The sequence below is a fragment of the Nerophis lumbriciformis genome, linkage group LG08 (assembly GCF_033978685.3).
Source record: "Nerophis lumbriciformis linkage group LG08, RoL_Nlum_v2.1, whole genome shotgun sequence".
Classification (NCBI taxonomy): domain Eukaryota; kingdom Metazoa; phylum Chordata; class Actinopteri; order Syngnathiformes; family Syngnathidae; genus Nerophis; species Nerophis lumbriciformis.
The window spans coordinates 9,112,095-9,134,106 of record NC_084555.2 but is presented as its reverse complement, the minus strand read 5'-3'; the positions used below and the strand labels follow the sequence as shown (position 1 = coordinate 9,134,106).

Sequence of the window (22,012 nt, the reverse complement as noted above, 5' to 3'; positions counted from 1 at the left end):
TTTACGAGCACACACAGACCACAGGAGCAGGTTGGCGCTAACCTCGGCAGAGTGGGAAAGAAACAGCTAGCGGCACTCACCCACCGTGAGTGCCACATTCCATCTCTACTTCCCTCACCCCATGCTCCGATCTCCTCATGCCACTTGCTGATAGCATTCTGGCAAGTGGCGAGCAGTTTCCATGTTGGCTGCAGTGACCAGGTGGATGGGGCAGCTGAAGGCCCAGATGACCCATCAGGTGGCAGCACACACAGTGCTTGGCGGTCTTGGGAGGCTGGGATTAGCCAGGACTAGAATGTAGATGTCGGGTGATGTAATTCAGCATTCAAAACATACTTAGGGACTTATGGTTTTTGCTAAGGGAGTGGTTTTCAAGGTGTAGAACAGTATGCGTGGTTGCTGACTTTCATACTGCCTGACCACATGTAGAGTTTTTAATCTGGAGCATGAATTCTATACATTTTGCATTTAAATATCACTTAAATTAGATTAGAGGGTTTAAAATAAATGGTTTCTTTTTTTCTCTCAAGCTGCTGTGGCCCCTCTACCACAACCCACTTTGAAAATGGCCAGTTTTTGCTTTATAGCATTTTATTCATTGTCGTCCATCTGTCAGACTGGCTACACGTGTAAAAACATATTACTGTTAATATACGGGTTAGGTGATATTTGAATATTTACATTTTTGGTTACATCCATAGTACTTTATTGATTCCTTCAGGAGAGTTCCCTCAGGAAAATTAAAATTATATATTATTATAATCAGACAAAAGCACAGGATGGCTGTGTAACAATATAATTTCAATATTTAAGTATTTCCTGCTATTGGCTCTGATTTAAATCCTTCGTATATTCCCTTAAAGTCCTCCTCTCTTCAGGGACTTATTTTCTGAGTTTGTAAACAATCACAAAAACGTTAAAATATTTTGTGATTGTAAGTATCGATCTAACCTTTTTAGTCTCAACCCATATACTGATGCTATACTTGGTATCATTACATTCGATATTTGTATTGATCCGCTCACCTTTGTTTACATTCAAGAGCTCCAGCTTGCAGTTAGGATACCATCCTACTAGGCCTGGGCGACATATCGATTTTATCGGGAAAAAAATTGGAGATTTTATTTTTAGGCCATATCGCAGAGGCCTACATCCTCGTGTCTTGTGTAGCATTTTTTTTTCACGGATGCAAGGATTGCTGACTTGAAAGTGGCTTTTTCCTGTGGAGGTACGCTACATTGCTTTGAGGACGTGGTCATTCGCTTGTCGCTTTTAAATATACGGGACACAACTAGAATGTGTCATCAACATGCGTTACAACGATCCAACAATAGTATTAAATCTCTATCATAGGCCAAATTTCTATAATTTATATCATCTTTATCAGTGTTTCTTAACCATGGGGCCCATTGTTGGGCCCCGAGTGCCTCGTAGAGGGTCGCCAAAAAATGTTTCTCACCTGTGGTCCTTATAGGCTGCACTGGTACTCAGTTGTAATGCACTTTGTCACTGCTTGTAGCAGTAATGATAATATAAAAAAACAGAAGTCTAAAGCTGAATTCATAGAGAAGTTTTTAAGCGCAAAAATGATGACTAAAGTGATGGTGTGTGTGTGTGTGTGTATGTGTGTGTTGATCCTGGAATCTCATAATTTCACGTAACTTCCAATGTACCGTATTTTCCGCACCATAAACCGCCCTGGGTTATAAGCCGCGCCTTCAATGAACGGCATATTTCAAAACTTTGTCCACCTATAAGCCGCCCCGTGTTATAAGCCGCATCTAACTGCGCTAAAGGGAATGTCAAAAAAACAGTCAGGTCAGTCAAACTTTAATAATATATTAAAAACCAGCGTTCTTTACCTGGCGCAGGTCATCTTGTTGCTTCCTCCACCTACGCACCATTGATTCATTTATGTTATATTCTCTTGCTGCTGCTCTATTTCCGTGTTCTTCGGCATGACTTATTGCCTTAAGTTTAAATTCTGCGTTGTACGCGTGTCGCTTAGTAGGAGCCATTTTGTGGTCTTTACAGATGTAAACACACAAAGGAAATTAAACGTAATATCCGCGCGCTTCTTCTTCTACGGGGGCGGGTGGTTGCTTACCGTAGAAGAAGAAGCGCTTCCTCTTCTAAGGGGGCGGGTGCTTACCTTGGCAGTTGCTTACCATAGAAGAAGAAGCGCTTCCTCTTCTACGGGGAAAAAAGATGGCGGCTGTTTACCGTAGTTGCGAGACCGAAACTTTATGAAAATAAATATTTATATTAATCCATATATAAGGCGCACCGGGTTATAAGCCGCACTGTCAGCTTTTGTGAAATTTTGTGGTTTTTAGGTGCGGCTTATAGTGCGGAAAATACGGTATTCTTTGTTTAAAAAAGTCACTAAAAGTTTTTTTTTTTTTTGTTAATCCTGGACTAAAGTAACATTAGCACATTTCCACTGATTTTAGAGGCATTCCTTTTGTGAGAGCCAAGCACACATTGCAGTCTTATTCAAATTATGATCACATTTTATAGCATTTTTTGTGTAATTTTAAAGGGGACCTATGATGGATTTAATGTTTTCTGACCTATAGATGTTGTTTAAATGTCGTATCCTCTTGTTAAACAATGCCAAAGCATTAGCTCAGGCTGTGAGGAAACACAAAAGGGCATGATGAAGTATAGTTTTCATCTAACCTTGGCAAACGCATAGTAACACAGACATGTGCTATACAGTGGCATTAATGCTGGTAAAATCTTTTTAAAGGCAGCTTTGAATCGATCGCCGCGTGTGCTGGTGTACCTAATGTTGTGACTGGCTGAATATACGGGTTTATGGAAAACAATTACAATACTTTTAGAGATGGTGGTGCCTGGTTTCATTTGCAATCTGGCAACACCTCCACAAACAAACATTTTGTAGACAAACTTTAAAAAAAAAAGTATCTGTGGAGCAAAATTTACTCCAAAGCATATTCAACACTTATTATCTAAACCACAAGGAAGTGCTTTCAACGTACCGTATTTTCCACACTATAAGCCGCCCCGGGTTATTAGCCGCACCTTCAATGAATGGCATATTTCAAAACTTTGTTCACCTATAAGCCGCCCCGAGTTATAAGCCGCGCCTACGCTGCGCTAAAGGGAATGTCAAAAAAACAGTCAGATAGGTCAGTCAAACTTTAATAATATATTACAAACCAGCGTTCTAACAACTCTGTTCACCCCCAAAATGTAATGTGCAAATGTGCAATAACAAAAATAGTAACACTCAAATTACTGCAGAGCAATAGCAACATCAATAACTCAACGTTGCTCGAACGTTAATGTCACACAACACACAAAATAAACATTTAAAGCTCACTTTCTGAAATTATTCCTCATCCATAAATCCCTCGAATTTTTCTTCAGTGTCTGAATTAACAAGTTGGGCGAATACGGCATCCAAAATGGCCGGCTCCGTCTCGTCGAAGTCATCAGAGTCAATGTTGCTGTTGTTGTCCAGCAGTTCCGTGAATCCTGCCTTCCGGAAAGTTCGGACCACAGTTGAGACCGATATATCCGCCCAGGCATTTACAATCTACTGGCAGATGTTGGCGCTGTCTCCCTACGCAGCATTTATGTTCAATTCTCTTGCTGCTGCTCTATTTCCGTGTTCTACTGCGTGACTTATTGCCTTGAGTTTGAATTCTGCGTTGTACGCGTGTCTCTTAATAGGAGCCATTTTGTGGTCTTTACAGATGTAAACACACATATGAAATGAAACGTAATATCCGCGCGCTTCTTCTTCTACGGGGGCGGGTGCTTACCTTGGCGGTTGCTTACCGTAGAAGAAGAAGCGCTTCCTCTTCTACGGGGAAAAAAGATGGCGGCTGTTTACCGTAGTTGCGAGACCTAAACTTTATGAAAATGAATCTTAATATTAATCCATATATAAAGCGCACCGGGTTATAAGCCGCACTGTCAGCTTTTGAGTAAATTTGTGGTTTTTAGGTGCGGCTAATAGTGCGGAAAATACGGTATATTAAAATCATGAATTTAATGAAATCAACATTTTTGAATCAAGCTTATTACCGTATTTTTCGGACTATAAATCCGTTTTTTTCATAGTTTGGCCGGGCCCCAGTGCGACTTATATATGTTTTTTTCCTTTTTTATTATGCATTTTTGGCAGGTGCGACTTATACTCCGGTGCGACTTATACTCCGAAAAATACGGTACTGTTGTAATATTGTTTGATTGGTTGAACGGTTTTTAGTACAGTAAGCAAAATGAGGATGCCGGTAGGGTTAGATTGTGGTTGTCTACTGGTTGCTCTTTGCAATTCTATAGCACAATCTTATGAGTGAAACCCATGTTGGACAGTAGGATTTGAGGACTATATGGCTACAAGTGTTCCTTCTACAGTACAAGAATACAAGTCTTGACTCTCCTGTCCGGGAAGGTAGTTTATGCCCTCACCTTAGCCCAGCTTGACAGTGTGGAAATCACTTCATGTCCTATTTTCCCCTCTTGCTTGTCTGCCTGTTATTTCTTTAGGCACTTGTTTTGTTCCCACAGCCTGTATGAGCATAGATGATGTTGACACACTTGAACACGGTCTCTCTCAAATATACGCGTGCACACACACACACACACACACACACAATCAAATATGTGCCCCCTCACCACACACACTCTCAAGAATGAAGCCATCATTGGCGGTGACAGTGTACCGAGGAGCGATGTTGTATGAGTCACAGTGACACACACACACACACACGCTCGCGCGCACATACACAACACAACAGAACAAGAGTCCTCCCGTTGGCGTCCTTTTAAGTCAATGACGGCTCTCAAAAGCTAACACTCATCTGGATTGAGTGCCACCAAAATAGCTGGCATTGTTGTAGAAAATGCCCCCTTGCATATTGCAGCTTGACAAGTGTATTTAAGATGTATAGCAGTGGATTACCTGAAGAGGTTGGAAGGTTAAGGGGATAAACTGATAAGAATGTGCCTTTCTACTTGTTTTTTAAATATATATTTTAGTTCAATTAAATGTTAAGAAAAAGTTATTAACAACAAATAAAATTTATATTTTTTATCATGTATTATTCATTATATATTTGAATTATATGTAAAGTACAGGCCAAAAGTTTATACACATCTTCTCACTCAATGTGTTTTCTTTATTTTCATGACTATTTACATTGTAGATTGTCACTGAAGGCATCAAAACTATGAATGAACACATGTGGAGTTATGTACTTAACAAAAAAAGTGAAATAACTGAAAACATGTTTTATATTCTCGTTTCTTCAAAATAGCCACCCTTTGCTCTGATTACTGCTTTGCACACTCTTGGCATTCTCTCGATGAGCTTCAAGAGGTAGTCACCTGAAATTTCATATCACAGATGTCATAGTTTTGATGCCTTCAGTGACAATCTACATGGTATATTGTCATGAAAATAAAGAAAACACATTGAAATCATAAGATGTGTCCAAACTTTTGTCCTGTACTGTATATATTTGAATCATAGATAGACTTTTACAAATAAAACAGTATTTATATGTTTACACTAAACAGTATTTATACCTTTTAGTTTACCTATTTTTTATATTGTGCTTCTTTCCATATGACTGGTTATAGGCCTAGTACTGCATAGTACCAACGTGTTTTCTGTCTGAGGAATTCATTTTAAAGATATACAGCTAGTCTGGATCAGTGTTAATTTTGTTGACTAAAATGTTCGTCTTCGTTATCGTCAACAAGCTATTTTCCTCTGACGAAATTAGGACGATGACAAATGAAAATAAAAGTACGTTGACTAAAATGACGACAAAATCAATCGACAATTTAGTCAACAAATAAAATAGACACAAAAACATTGACAAAGACGAAATCCAATCGTATTTAATTTTGTCTGTCGGTGGGTGGGAGAAACTAGCCAATCACAGTTGCATACGGTAGAGGGGTGGGTGAAAAAGCACAAAAGGTATCGAATCAGAACTAGCGTCTTTAAAATAAACACTGTTTTGATTTTTCACACGGAAAACCAGACTCAATCCAGTATGTCTTCTACACTGGGAAGAAAGAGAAGAGAAGGGAAGAGAAGACAAGACATATGGACGCACTTCCGTTTTTGCAGCAGTAGACAACAAAACAACTCGTAAACCCCGTGGCTCCATTTTCTCAGGAAAAAATACAACCGACTTGAAGTGCCATCTTGCGTCGCGTAGCTTGCGTCCCCCCCGACAGCACCTTGTTTGATGTATAGTTCTTCCGTGGGGGTGGCGTCAGACGTGTAATTTTCTTTCAAAACACTAAGGGGCAGTGTCTCCAGAAGGAGCAACTGCACCTTTTTGTTGACTAGATAATGTGTTTTCTTCCTGTGCCGTCAACCACTGAACCACGACATCAACGTCATTGTCTACACTGCAACTAATCATTCACAATCATCAGTTTACTTTTAAGGGACGTTTTACTTATAAACCAGAGGAACATACTTTTGAGAAGATGAACTGATCGACTCGCGATAGAGGACGCTATCATTATCTGCAACGCTATCTGGTCATTCGGGACATGGCACAAGAGAGCGCTTACATGTCATTGTAAATAAACAAAACTGTTAAATAACTATTGTAAGTTAACGGAATGCTGGTGTTAATCTGTATGATCATGTTCAGAGTTTGCAAATGTTTGTAAATATATTATAATATTATTAAAGGAGAATGAGAAGTGTTGTGTGTGTGATAAAAAGACGTGTGTGTACGAGAAATAATATGTCTTTGTTAGCACAAGACTGGCAATTAAAGTGAAATAGATTGTCGTACTTTGACTTCTTCTGGGCGCAACAACAACACGACACATTCGGTAATTATTTTTTAGAGCGCACCAAGATATTAAGTACACAATATCGGTTGTCATGCAAATGTTTAATCACTGTTGTTTCATTTCATACAATACGATGTGCATTTCAAGCACAACGTCTGCTTGCACCTACATATTTAATTCACACTGACTGTTGTGTTACCTATTAATATACTGTTTTATATTGTTAAGGCTTGGAGTTTGGTTAGCTAACGGCATATTTGTAGCTAGTTAGCTACTGTACACTATTTATTAGAGCATTATCAAGTGTGTTCAAACATTTGATCTTTGATTTTGCTATTCGACTCCTATTTCATATAACCAATGGTACTCTATTGTAATTTTAAATGTCAGTAGTAATTTTTGCAGTAACAAGCTACATGTAGCTAAGCTACATAGCTTAACTGTATTTTCCAGTAGCTTGGCGGTAACTTAGCTACTTGTTGAACGAGTAGCTTTTCCTGTTGTTTAGACTCTTTTAGACCCATGTGGCAAGTTAGCTTACATCAGAGCTACAAGCTGCAAAGAGAGAAAGTGGACTGCAAATCCAGGCTAAAAAAATATGGACGAGAACATCCATACATCCGGAAAAAGTCCATGATTGGTCAGTGTTCGTATAATGAGTCACAATTGGCTAAGGTTAGGGCAAAACTTTACGGACTGGCGACGCATGCGCGTTTATCATAACTCTCTTGCTCTCTCTGTCTCTGCCCCTCCTTCACGAATGCTGCTGCGCGCACACCTCCACAATTTGTTTTGTTTTTAACCCCTTCTTAACCCTGAATGTACATTGAAAATACACGCAACCCTAACTCAAAATGCCGGACATTTGAGGCACTTAAGAAACTTCGCCCGGACAGCCACTCAAAAGAGGACATGTCCGGTGAAAAGAGGAGGTATGGTCAGTCTATCGTAGCCCGGTCGTTGCTAACATGCCGTGTGTTGTGCCTCGGTGTGCATTGTTTACACAACGTGCGGTACGCTACTTAATATTTTCGTGTAGAAACTCGTTCGGTACACCTCCGAACCGAACCGAAACCCCCGTACCGAAAAGGTTCAATACAAATACACGTACCGTTACACCCCTAGAGAAAACAATGCCCAAATTCTTAGTTTTTAGTCGTTCACTTTGTTAACCAAAATCATAACTGCTCTCTTCATCGAAGACGTGGAACACACATTAAGGTATTTTGAGTTCATGTTTTACTGCACATAACTATTTCCAACGTTGGGCCAAAGAAAAGGCAAACTAAATATATACATACAGTGGGGTGCGGCGACCCTTACAGGTAGTTGTAGGGTGTCCCCAGCTAAATGACAGATATTTAATATTAATGGACCCTTATTGGGTCCATTTGTACACTGTTACGTTAACATTGATATTATACATGTAGGCCCCTAGATATGAATTCCGTTAAATGTAGCTTGACGTAGCAAGCTACTTTTGCCGTGTAGTTTGTAGTGTAGCTTGCTATAGTTTTCCCGGGATAGCTTCCCCAGTAGCTTAGCTACATTTAATTTAGAGTAACTTGTAGCTTAGCTTACTACATTTTCCAAGTACCGGTAGCTTGCCCATTACTGCATTTTTGTAAGCAGCAATAAGAACCTATATGATCCAATGGTGTATTTTATCTCCACATCAAACCCCATCGAGGGCAAGTGCATTTTTTTCGTCACATGCCAGGAGTGGGTGGGTGGGCAATAGTGCTGGCTGGCAGTTATGCCCTTTATCATGCTAAACTAAATTGGATTTAAGTACAGCTTTGGTGCTCAGGCATTGTACTAATGAAGGGCATCTTCCCCACATCTGGCGGTGTTAAAAAAAAAAATCCCCTTTACGAAACCACACAGGAAACAAAATGAGGTCATGCTTTTATTCCCTTTCAGTGAACAAGCTGTATATCCCATTCAGGAGGACCAGGATGCACCAATTGCTCAAAAAGAAACCCTAAAAAGACCCATAATAATATCTTATCGGGGGAACATGTTCAGTGCCACGATGTGGTAATGCAACACTATGTAATATGGTGAAATAAAACAGAGTTGAATTTCATGCATGCAGTTGGCAACATTTTTTTCCAAGAAAATCATTGTTGTTGTTTATGCAGTGAAAGCTCCAAAGGGGAATGCCTCAAACGTTGCACAATGTGGACTTTGACCGAACATTTCCTGCAAAGATTCGCCTGAAAAGTCTGTTGAATAGTCATTTTGCAAATCAAGCATGTGAGGATGAACACGGTGTTCTTTGACACACATCATTTATTTCTATTCCTGTGCCAATGACATGCCACTACATTACAATATCACTCTGCAAACACATTCCTATATGATCATTTTACTACATTTTAATTGTATTTTGTGTTATTGAACAGTGGTCAACGAGTCTTCCGGATGAATTAGCAAAGTTAAAATCTTACTTCAACCATTGCCTGTATGGCTAATAAAGGTTTTATGATGGCAACAATTTGATTAGTGAACCAACTTGAGATGATTTCAACATTATTATGGAGGTTATAGTAAATTTAGCCTTTTCCAGACACCTTGATGGACATATTTTCCTGGCAAGCACTGACAATTGTTTAACAGCCTGTCAATTAACTGACTCCACAGGAAGAGGGGCTCTGATTGCAGGTTGTTACAGCCTCCACTTTGCCCTCTTCCTTTCCCTGGGTCCTGTGAACTTTTGAACCTCGATGCCCCCTCCTTCCCTCCACTAACTGGGAGTAGGGGCTACATCGTGGAAGAGATGAGATTCACAGGGGGAGGCAGAGATGGGTGGGTGGACGCAATAGAGCTTCTCTCTTTCAAGTGTGGATTTAGTCGGCTGATCCTGCCCTAGCACACACCCCGGGTGCATGCTCTCGCATTGGTATGCCCCTGAAACCTGCATCCACGTACGTACGTACGCACACACACACACTGTTACATTATATTGCTCTGCTCATCACTTGAGTCTTTGGTTTAGCAACCTCATACAGATCCGGCAGCCGAGACACTCTGCACTTTGGGTAACCTCTACTCAAATACTTCACGATAGGACAAACTGAACTTGTGTGAAAAGTGAAGCATTAAAGCTACATTTGATGCAATTTCAGTTTGGAAAAAGCAGGTAAATGTAGCTCATGCTGTGAGGAAAATCTGCTAGGATTGGATTTATTTGCTGAATTTCACTGGTAAAGGTATTTAACACTGTTTAGTACAGTGGAAGCTTCAGATTTGTTTGTAAAATAAGCTGTTTTGTTATCATAAAATATTCTCATAATCGATTATATATTGAATAACTGTACAGTAAATGTGTAAAAAGAAAATAACCACTGCTAATAGTTAAAACGATAATATGTACCTGTACGAATCACATTTATGTCTGCGAAAAGTTATAACTATTTGGGTTAACTATAAACCATTTACTGAATTGTAAGCGCTATAATGCAGTCAAATTGCTAGGATCGTCTGGGACATATTAAAAAAAATAAATAAGACCCTTTTTTTCCTCTAACGAAATAATAATTGAAATAGAAATAATTGGATGTTACTTTTTAAAAAATTGTTGCAGCAATGTTTTTTTAAGTAACGCAGCATTTTAACAGTTAAATTAAGCTAATGTTAACAAAAAAAACCTAAATACTCATGTGTTAACTTAAATAATGAACAGCAAAGGCATATTGTATTGATTAATACATCACATATTTCTTTTTCATATTGATAACTGTCAAAAGAAGTTGACCATTACAAAACATATACACACATGTATTTTGACGAGGGCTGCAACAATTATTCAATTAATTTGATAAGAAATAAGCTTTAATTTATAATTGTTTGAGTGCAACTAATACAAATGATAACATAGAGTGCCAGTAACTTTAAATACGGGGACATCACTTTTTGTACGGCCGCTCCAGTAGAGCATGTGTGGGTGCCATATGTTTGGCGGTGAATATCGAGTTAAAGTTAAAAGTGCAATTAAAATTTTAATGAGAAAGTTTTCGCAAGCAGAAAATCACTATGCATTGAAGTTCTAAAATGTCTACGATTACTCGATTAATTGAGCAAACTAATGTATAGATTACTTAAACAATCGATAGCTGTAGCCCTAATGTTGACACTGTTGTATTTGGCACATACTGTAACTTCCTTCTCTTGTCACATTCTTCTTAAAAAGAAATTGTGTAACAAGGCCACAAAAAGCTATTAGAAAACAGGCATTTCCTCATTGTCCTTAAATGCTAGCTAAACTGCCGTCTAGTTAAGCACGTTAGCATCTGGCATGTCATGCATTGACTAAGATTCCCAAAAAATGTTGTGAGATTCCGAATTATAGGACCTCAGCATTACGTCATTAACATTGTAATGTATTTCTGTGCTAAAAAGACTAAACCGGTGGTTAGAAATCCTTTACACCAATATTATATCACATCAAAACATACAAAGCTAATCAATATGAGCCCTTGGCCCTTGGGATTTTGTTTCGTTGTACTATTGCCAGTATGATAAATGAAGCATATCATTTGCTCTGTAAAGAAACAGAGCATAAATCCTCAAATATAATTGTAAACATGTTGCCCTGGAGACAATTTCACAGTGCAGCATATTTTGCTTGCAGACGGATTAAATTGTTACGCTGTGCAGATAAAACGGTTCAGAATCTTGTCTTTTTTTTCCCCTTTTCTTCATTTAAAAAAAAACATCTATCGGGCTACAAAATCTTAAAGATTGAATATGTCAAGAATCAAAAATATAAACAGTTTCAATGCAAACATAATGACATTGTACTACGACTGCAATACAATTAGCATCACAGGCATTGTCCCGCGGAGAGTAAATGACAGAATAAAAGCAATTGTGAATAATATTCAATAATGGCATTTTTGTCTTTATTCTGTTTCAACTCTCATTCTCTCCTCTTCTCTTGTCTTGTCAGCGGTGTATGACAAATTAGTACAAAACACCATCTGGCTGCATCCATCCATGTGTGCCGCCTCAGTTAATGAGGTTTATTTTCCTAGGTCTAACCCATCACTGTCATTCTCCTTTATTTACTCTTAATGCACCTCATGTGTGATATTTATTGTGCCTTATCCATAAGGAAGGGAAAGCCATCAGCTCCCACTGAAGCCGAATAATTTCCTTGGCGGTTTAATACATTCCACCTCAATTTGAGAACACTGTTTTTGCTCCAGGTATACATTGTTGTGTAATTGATCTGAAATGTCAACATTTATGGGTCTATGATGATAGATGATGATGGGAAATTCTTCGGAAAGGCCTTCTCGCTCATTACCTGTAACCCAACAGGCATGAGATTTAATGAAAGCTGGGCTATATAGATTTGGCAGTATGTTTTTACAAATGTAAATGCAATAAATCACAGCAGCATTATTGAATCAAATTCCAGTTCCTAATAGTGACTACAGTCAACCAGACTTACAGGATATTTTGGAAATATTGGATATGGGTAGATGTTTCTTTTCCTTTCTTATTTCCTTTTAGATTATTATTAGACTTAGACTTCCTTTTATTGTCATTCAAATTTGAACTTTACAGTACAGATAAGAACGTCATTTCGTTCCATTAGCTCGTTGTAGTGCAAACTGTGCAGATATAAATAAATAGATTACTGTACAGATAAATATATTGCACTTTTCCATATGCATCCACGTTTATGGATGTATGTTATATTGTCTTTATATTCCAGCAAGTTAATCTGTTTTTGGGGGGGAATTGAGGGAAGTATTTTGATGCAATCAAGAGTCTTATGGTCTGAGGGAAGAAGCCGTTACAGAACTTGGAGGTTCTGCTACGGAGGCTGCGGAACCTCTTTCTAGAGTCCAGTAGTGAAAACAGTCCTTGGTGGGGGTGGGAGGAGTCTCTACAGATTTTCTGAGCCCTGGTCAGGCAGCTGCTTTTTGCGATTTCCTGGATAGGAGGAAGAGAAGTCCTGATGATCTTTTCCGCCGCTCTCACCACTATCTGATATTTTGGAAGGATTGGAAATGGGTAGATGTTTCTTTTCCTTTCTTATTTACTTTTTAATTATTATTACCTTCATCAGGCTAATAGGAGTTGGACTGGATCATATTAACCTGAGGTAATTGGCACCTCTCAGGAAGCCAACAAACCTGTACATGCTTGCACACATGATTGTGGGCGCACCACCTGCAAGTGCACCCTACCGTATCTCCTACATGAATGCTAATCACGGTATTAATTTGCCTTCTTGACTCGGCGACCCTTCTCTCCAGAGGCAAACGCACCGTTTCTCCCTTCACGCTGTTCTCCTTAAAATGACGTCCTTGTGTGTAATCGTTTTAGCTTCCGTTTAGTCTCAAGCGGTAGTGACGAGTGAGCTGGTCCCGGAGGAAATGTGATCTTTTTACCCCCCTGCCAACCTCTTGTCATTTACCCTCATCCATCATCCAATCACTGATCTGCAATCAAAGACAAATTTTGGTTGGCATTAAACTGTCCTAGTAGCATCTTCCTAGTGGTCGTTTAACTATGAACACGTGACCTTGTTCAATGCCACCTTGTTATACATGTTCAAAATACATCAAACCATTACATAATCGAGTTGTAATATTGTAACATACTTTGTCACGGTTGTCTTTGCATCTCATCCCGGTACAAATTGATCAAAATGCAAGAAATAATCTTTTTTTAGGGATGCATATGCAAAATTATGCATGACCACCAATTGCTCCATACATTAGTGCCTTGAGACTCTGAGAACACGAATACAGCATTAGGTTTTGTGACATTATGGGTTTCCAATAATGCATCATTCTAAAGAAAAGCTGTGGTAATCATTCAATATTTTTACCAATACCTGGAAGCAATACTCTATACCTATGAGTACCCTTAAAATTATTTTTGCCAATAGTATTTGGCCAGCCCTTCATCAAGGTTTCCACGGAGCATTGAAAAGCAATAAAAGTCATTATATGGATTTAACGAAAATTAAGGCTTTTAATAGCATTAAAACAAATTAATAATGTGTGCAGAGGCATTAAAAAGTGTCATACAATTGTAGGACTGGGCCGATAGTCAATAAGTCAATCTATTAAACGATAAATGAAAATTAGCTTAGTAATATAGCAGCCATCGATAAATTGCTACGCCTGTGTGTGTTTCTTTTCTTCGGCTCTGGCTTTCAAACTGGATACAAAAGGTCTTGTAAGGTCTGAAAGCATTAAAAGCGCTGGACGGCAAAATCAAACGGCTTTGCCATTGTTTGGGCACTGTAGGCGTGTAGTCCTTAACTCTGACCCAATGTAATGTTAATGAGGGAGCTGAGCTTGTTTCATACATGGCTCTTTTATTTCAGGCATCTCCAGTTTAACACATGAGCTAACTTGGCTAACATTAGCAATTCTCATGACGCAGGCACCTCATGTGATCCACGATGACCAAGGATGGACAAACAAGGCAATTCTCGCAACAGACTACAACTCTTTTATTCTCTGACATTCCCACAGTAAATGAATAATAGTTCCGTTAGCTGCCTGACACTTTATACTTAACTTGCCATCTATTGCACCCTTTTTAAACAACTGTGAGGGTGTAAAATAGAACCTATTAAAATATCTATTTGGCTCAGCATATTTGTCATGCATCTAAAGGGCTTATTGGCATTTTCCCAAATATCATTCAATGACATGTTTTTTTTTTTTCTAAAATGTTTAAATCAGCGTTCCATTTCGAAACACATGGATGATTTGCATTCCTTTTGTGTTTTTTTGTTGTTACATAGAACATTTGAACTATTTAAAAACAATTTTTTTATCCCTATTAAAAAAACGTATCCTCTTGTTTGTAAGAATAATAATAATGGATTATATTTATATAGCGCTTTTTCTATCGACTAGATACTCAAAGCGCTCACAGAGAAGGGAGAACCCAGTATTCATTCACTCCACATTCACACTGAGGTGGTGGTAAGCTACATTTGTCGCCACAGCTGCCCTGGGGTAGACTGACTGAAGCATGGCTGCCAATTTGTGCCTATGGACCTGTAGTTTGGGGCTATTGTAAGGCATATTTTCAGAGAACATGTATTTTTACAGCATGTTTTTAAAGATATATATATTTTTTTAAATCACTTCTGGGTATATTAAAATTGATCAGCTAATTTAGAATTTGATGTTTATTTAGAGGGCTTAAGTGCAGTTCCTTTTTAATAATGTTGATTCAAAGTACATGTAATGATTGACAGTCGGAACCTTTTAATTGGCTATTGTCTACTGCCGGTGCAAGAAGTTGGAACACCGGATGCTTGGGAATGTGCTCATGCTCTGGTGAAAGCGAGAAAATGAGTACATATCGGTAAAATGAGAAACTGCAAATGTTAGCCAAAGTAGCTGGCTGGCTTTTAGAAACTTGGTTAAAGCCTGTCATTCTTAAACCCAGAGAGTTTTTCTGCAGCATGTGCAAAGAGAGCTCCAAACTTTGCTCAGTAGGCATCAATGCGGGGACAATCGCACATGCCAATAGCAATCACAAGTCGGCGGAAGAAGGCAGACAGCAATTTCTATGGTGTGACCAACACAACCTCTTCTGCAGTCGCCACCACAACTGTCAGTTGCCTCTAATACTACAAAAAAATAAAAATCAGTCTTGCAAGCCAATTGTAATTCACTAGATAGTAAAAGTTAATGTAAAATTTTCATTTATTCAAGATTATCATTGTCAAATGCTTACAATTGTGTGTATACATAAAATATAATAACCATATGCGGTAGGACATGTGCATTCCATTTTTTTAAACTGGCATTAAAAAGCATTAAATTAGATTTGCTGAGACCTGTAGAAACCCTGTTCATGTACCTGGGAAACATGTCCAACTAATAGCATTTACTGTTGAATGCAAAAAAAGAAAAAAAAAAATCATGGATTGTAGATATTGTTTCCCTCTTACAAAAACAAACATGTTCGCCAATACCTTGTTGTCAGCCCACCATCTAACAGGAGGGATTTGATCTGATATTGGCTGAAGGAATCCTTCCTGCTATTCCTCCCCTACCACACTCCATCTGCCCATCCCTCTTGTATTGAGCTTTACAGACCTCCTGAGGGGCAGACAGGTGGCACCCATCCTACAGAAACAGTACCCCCATAGAGATAAAACCTGCCTTTTCCTGACCGCCTTTTCCAATTGTAGTTTTAATTCTTATTTGGATACTTTTTATTATGGAAAAAGCTACCATGTTAATGGAAAGTGGAAAGGAGACGAACACATTGGCATGGCAAAAAGTGTAATTTCAGCAAAATCAAATACCTGAAATCTGGTGAACATGACTTACCTTTTAGACCTTGCAGTGATGTTTACTAAAATCTGTTTGGTATACTAAGCAAAATAATATAGTAAGAAAACATACCAACTACCATACTAAATGGTGTTTTATGTCAAATAAATACATTGAAACATTCTAAGACAAAATATATTGCAATAAGATCTTATCAAAAAGCTTAGTCCTTGTTTCTCTTTGATCAATCTTTCTTCTTAGTCAGTCCTACAAAAAATATTCCTGCTTTTTTGTTAGATTTTCAAGTCTACCATTATTCCCTGGGTATGAATGTTCTCAATGTACACAATCCCTCAGCAACAGTGACCAAATTGCCTTCACTCGCCACACTGTCTTTTTTAATTTCCACTTCACACACTAATTCTCAGATCCCCTAACCACAAAGGTACCTTCCATCATTGTAACGCTATTTCTAATCCACCTTGTTGTCCATCAGAGGCTCTGTCAATTGGCCTAATACAAACCCCAGCTAAAAGAAGCTGGTAACTACACTGTGTTGAGAGCCCCAGGCGGTTTTAATCTGCCATGGTCCTCCACTGGTCATGAGAAGGGACTCTGCAAGCCCCTGGCCAATCTCTCTGCTTCACTTTGAAGGTCCTGCTAATCCCTTTTACCCAGAGCCACGCAAGCAGACTGAAGTGTTTGTGATGTGCATGTGCTTGTGGATTGATGGTGCGGAACTCACAGAAATCGCTGTGCATCTTCAAAGGCACCTTGTCTCATTAACCCAAATGTCCATCCAAAGGATGTTGTGTCTGAACTTGCCCAGAGGATTTAGCAAGGCCAAAGTTCTGCAAAGTGACTTTCCTATGTGTTCATGCAAGGAAATAGGATTGTGTAGAGTTCAGCATTGAATGGCCAAAAACATGCTAGTGTCATTCAGCTCCAACCTGTTCAGCCACCACAGGACTGATCTCCTTCGCTCAGTTTTTGTTATGTATTTCTGTGCATTACGCGGCATTAATTATATTAAGTTGTTTTTTCCAGCTTAGTAGCAAACCTTACTGTTTTGTCAAAAGCAGTTGTGTGCATAAGGTCCATGCAAACAGGACTAGAGGTTTTCCTGACTAGCTCAAAGCTGTGTACCATGTAAGAATCTCAGAGAAGTGTCACAAACTGTGGTTCAAACTTAATTCACAGAGAACCAGACAGGTTCTGTATTCAAGTCCCACATCTTGCCACTGGCACTTTGATTTTTGTTTTATGGAAAAGCTCTGGTGATCATCTCTGAGTCAGGATCTCGGAATCTGATGCAAATCCTCTGACAGTATTTAAAGCTCCCCAAATCATCCCTGGCCAAATCCCCTCAAGATATTCCCCGCTCGATTGGAGGGCATTAAAGGATCGCAAGTGACAGAACAATACACCGTCTGGCAGTCTGGTCGAATAAGGGATAAATGGGAACTGAGGAAAACGAAAGCGGAGAGAGAAGTGCATGCATGACCGAGGGTAGAGCTTTGGCGTAAGGGCTGGTTGGGGTCAACAGAGAGCAAGAGACAAGGGACAGCTGTTTGTTGCGTTGTACTACACGGTTTAAAACAACCTCATCTTGCCTGCTTTTAGTCTGCAACATCATCTGTCAAAGCTGATGCACAAGCTTGAATAATCATGCTGTTAAATCTGTATACAGTGTATATACTTTTCAAGGTTAGTTATGTGGACTTAATCCACTCTTAATGCTGTTATGTTACATGAAATTTCAGCCTACTTTGAGGATACACAACATCACTCACTACTTCAGCTTTTGCCTTTTACCACTGGGAATGTATTTGATGAAGAAGAGAAACATGTATCATTTTTGGCTCTCTTTTTGTTACTTAATGTGAGAGTAAGCAACAATCAAATCAATGATTCAACATCAGACACATCTTGGAACATTTAGCCCCTGCAACTTTGTTGCGTAAGAGAGACTTGAGTATTAGCAAACTCAAATTTGTAATATGCCACAAAGTGTATTTCACTAAGTCGTTTGATTGACTGTAATGGGGAGGAGCAGCCGTGATGTGTTTGTAATAATCTGACTGGAGTCAGGTTGACTTCTATGCTAATGAGCCAGGGTGTCGGTGGTTTAGCATGACTAATGGCTCACATTGCTAACAGCGCTGTCTCGGACTAAGGAAGCGAGCAAAAGGTGCAGAGGAGGAACATTAATGCTTTGCAGGAACATCGGGAAGTTTTGCTGAAGATTGTGTTGCGCAACTTTTGGGAGTTCAACTCCCTCTGTTAAAGAAATGTGATAAAGGGAGTACATTTTGAAACGTGGATGAGTTGGAATTGTGTACAATAACTGAAAAAGTGTAATGTTAGTCAGAAGTTTGTCTGTTAATTGTGTGTCAGAATGTTCTAAATGAACAAGACACTAAACCCCTAGATGACGTCTCTAACCTTGAATCTATCCCAGTGAGTAAAATGTCATATGAGTGTTGTGACCAAAATTATCCCGGTTATAATTATTATCACGGTATTGCTGAATTTGCTCAAAAGGTACTCATACACACACTGAAATCTTTTAATCAAGTCGTATTTAAAGCATTTAATGAAGTAAATAGACCCACAATATACTCTTTTGGCAAAAGAAATACTAAATATTGTTCTGGCTCCTTAAGAGCCATATTATATTTGAGTGATTCAATTATTATCTTCCACCGGTTTTTTTGTTGTTACGGTTTGAGTTCTTTTTTTATGATTAAATAAACAAGTGTTGGGGTGCTTTACTTCGAGTTTGTGACTTCCTGTTGTCATTACCGGTAGTTCTTTCAGTCTTTTTTTTAATGGGGAATACATTGTTTCCCTTATTCATGTAAGTATTTAAGCGAGCTAGCAAGCTAACGTTGACTTGCCTCTCCAGTAAATGAGTAATATCACCAGTCGGTTAGTTTATCAAAGTTATTTTCGGTTTTAACATAATTTTTATTTAAAATGGTATTACTAGCCGTCGAGAGTTCTACTGTGGTTTGTCATTTTACAATTTATCGTCCCAAGAGGGTCACTGGTTCATTGAGAATTATTATGGTAAAAGTAAGTGCTTTTTAAGAATTCTGTTGCTTGAGTAAAACTGTCAAGTTGCATCTTGAAGCAATTGAGGAAAAATTGATTGATTCACTGTCAACAAGTTTGTGTTCTGAAGAGCACAGCATTGTGTGAGATAGGCAATGTATGGCAAAGTCTACAGGCAGCATCACTCTGTAGCAACAAAACACTGTCATAGAAACAGGATTTCAGAACATTCAGTGAGGTGTATCATATGTAAATTGTTACTCTATTACAAATGTAATCTGCTGCAATAGTTGTGCAGTGTCATGAAAAGTTGAATTCCCCAGTCTATAAAAAAATGGGGATCTAGTTCCTGTTTCTGTTTCTACCTCAAAACAGCCTGCAAGTTTGTTTCAGCTTACTAAAATCGATTACGCCTGTTGTCTTTTGTTTATTTAGCATCGGTATGTTTTGAGGCCTATTACCAGCGCTCATTTCTTCATCGCCTTTAGCACGCCACTTTCCTGTAGAGTGCCGAATAGTTGATTAGTCATCTTGGCAGCGTGGTGAGAGTAATCATTTTCCTCCAGATGTTTGTTTGGGACAAGACCAAACTGAAAAGGGAAATGGGGCGGGTGGGACGAAGGGAGTAAAAACAGCTGCAACCGCTGCTACTGGATCCACCCATCAACAGAACATGAAGTCATCTACTCCTCCCTTCTTCAGGCAATTGACTGTCCCTCCCTTCTCATTCCCACATCCCTCCTCACTCAGTATCCCAGGAGGTACTCCGGGCAGGCTGTGTTTACCTCTGAGGTAATTGTAGTAGTTTGCAGAGAGTCCGACCCCATCCTTGTCCCTGCTAAGGTTCAAGATTACGTTCATGCGGTCAAGCACGCGCATGTGTGTGTGTGTGTGTGTGTGTGTGTGTGTGTGTGTGTGTGCAGATTTGCAATGACTGGCAGCGAGGCCAATGATGGAACGCAATCCTTGGCCGGTGTCGGCCCACAAGGGAGCCGACAAATTGGTTTTCACTACCCTGTCTGTCTATTCTTGTCTCCTAGTCTTCAGGTATGCCTCTCCGCTTGTATTGTCTCCTCCAAGTCAGAGACAATAATTTAGACTATGTGTTGTCTGCTTCTTCCACAGCGCTTGTCTCGCCTCCCGCCTTGTTTTTTTTGTTTTTTGTCTCTCTGAATGCATCGTCATTAAATCCCTCCAAGCTCGACCGCGATAGACGAGGGCTGTTTTCTGTTGTATGAGCAAGCACCACCATTGGACCCATGGTCTCATGTAGAGAACGCGGCTCTAACAATGTTCAAAAGACAGCTGCTCATCTGTTGCGATTTGTTGTTTCTAAATGCCACTTGATGACAATTTTGACTTTTTAACATAATACTTGTATGTCCAATTACAACACTGCATAGTTAAGCATTCAATGGGTTCATATTTTTTAAAGGCATGCTTATAATTGGTATCTTCATTGGTTGCCAGAGCTGGACTTAAAAACATGTACGTACACTTCAGACCAAACCTCCCCCATTGACTTTGTTATGAAGACACAATTAATGAGTCAATTGTCAACCCTTATCAAAACCAACGACAACTTTTGATAATAAATCTTGTTTTGAAAAAATATTTGACGAAATCCTGCAGCTAAATTAGCCATTTAACGTAATTATGTCAATTGCGTTGTAAAATATCAAAATGCAATGCTTTGATGTAGGGCTGGGCGATATATCAATATGCACGATATATTGCTGGTTTGTCTCTGTGCGATATAGGAAATGACGATATCGTGATATTCGAGTATGCGTTCTCACGCAGTTGTTTTCAGCTGCAGGCATTACACTACAGGCTCTTCCTACTCTTTCCTGTCTCTCCTTCTCACAGACAGCAAGCGCAGCTTTTACATACGTCACATACTGTCACGTCATATGTCACATACGTATACGCCCTCCTTGAGCAGAGAGGTAGCAGCATGGGTAACGTTAGCTGTGATGCTAGCGGTAATACGAGCGAAAGAAAGTGCGAATCTGGTAACAAATGAAGGAATAATTAATTCTCCCAAAAAACAGCAGGTGGTCCATCGTCTGGCGGTGGTTTGGCTTCAAGTGGGAGTATGTCGAACAGACAACCGTAATATGTCAAGTGTGGAGCAAAAGCGTTGCTATAAAAAGTAGCATTACTGCTAATATGTAGCATCATTTGAAAAGTCCCCTGTTAGTAAATGAAGAGTGCTCACTCCAATCCACTTTATTTATATAGCACATTTAAACAACAAAAATGTTTCCCAAGTGCTGCACAACAATATTAAAAACAATATTTACGTACTCCGCACGTCAACATCTCCTTATGGTGCCACACGTCCACACCATCAAAATGCCGAGGCAAACATTTCCAGATCAACATCGTATGAAAAAAATAGTGATTTTTTTTTAGTTGTGATTTCCCTCTCTGCATGAAAGTTTAAAAATAGCATATATTAATGCAGTATGAAGAAGAATGTTTTAATGTAGACACATAGAATCATCATACTGCTGTGATTATATGCATCAAGTGTTAGTTCAAGGCGAAGGCAAAATATTGAGATATATATCGTGTATCGCGATATGGCCTTAAAATATTGCGATATTAAAAAAAGGCCATATCGCCCAGCCCTACTTTGAAGACATTGTTAGCATTGTGCAACCGTTTGTGCTACCCAGTGTTGCAAGTTCTGGGGAGCATATAGCTGCAGTTTAATACTAAACTTTGTATCTCCACTTTGTGACAATTTTGACACACACCCGTGTGCTGTTAAACCCGAGTGGCTTAACAACCAATGAAAGTATGTATCTCTTTTGGCTTTGATAACTGTCCATTCATTCGTCTGTGACGACCTGCTGGTGTTGATGTTA

At 39.1% G+C, this 22,012-nt stretch overlaps 1 protein-coding gene across 5 annotated transcripts in view; it reads left to right on the top strand.

The window, feature by feature from the left end:
* Positions 1–22,012, top strand: part of qkia (QKI, KH domain containing, RNA binding a) — a 148,856-nt gene that overhangs the window by 101,277 nt on the left and 25,567 nt on the right. The window lies entirely within an intron of this gene.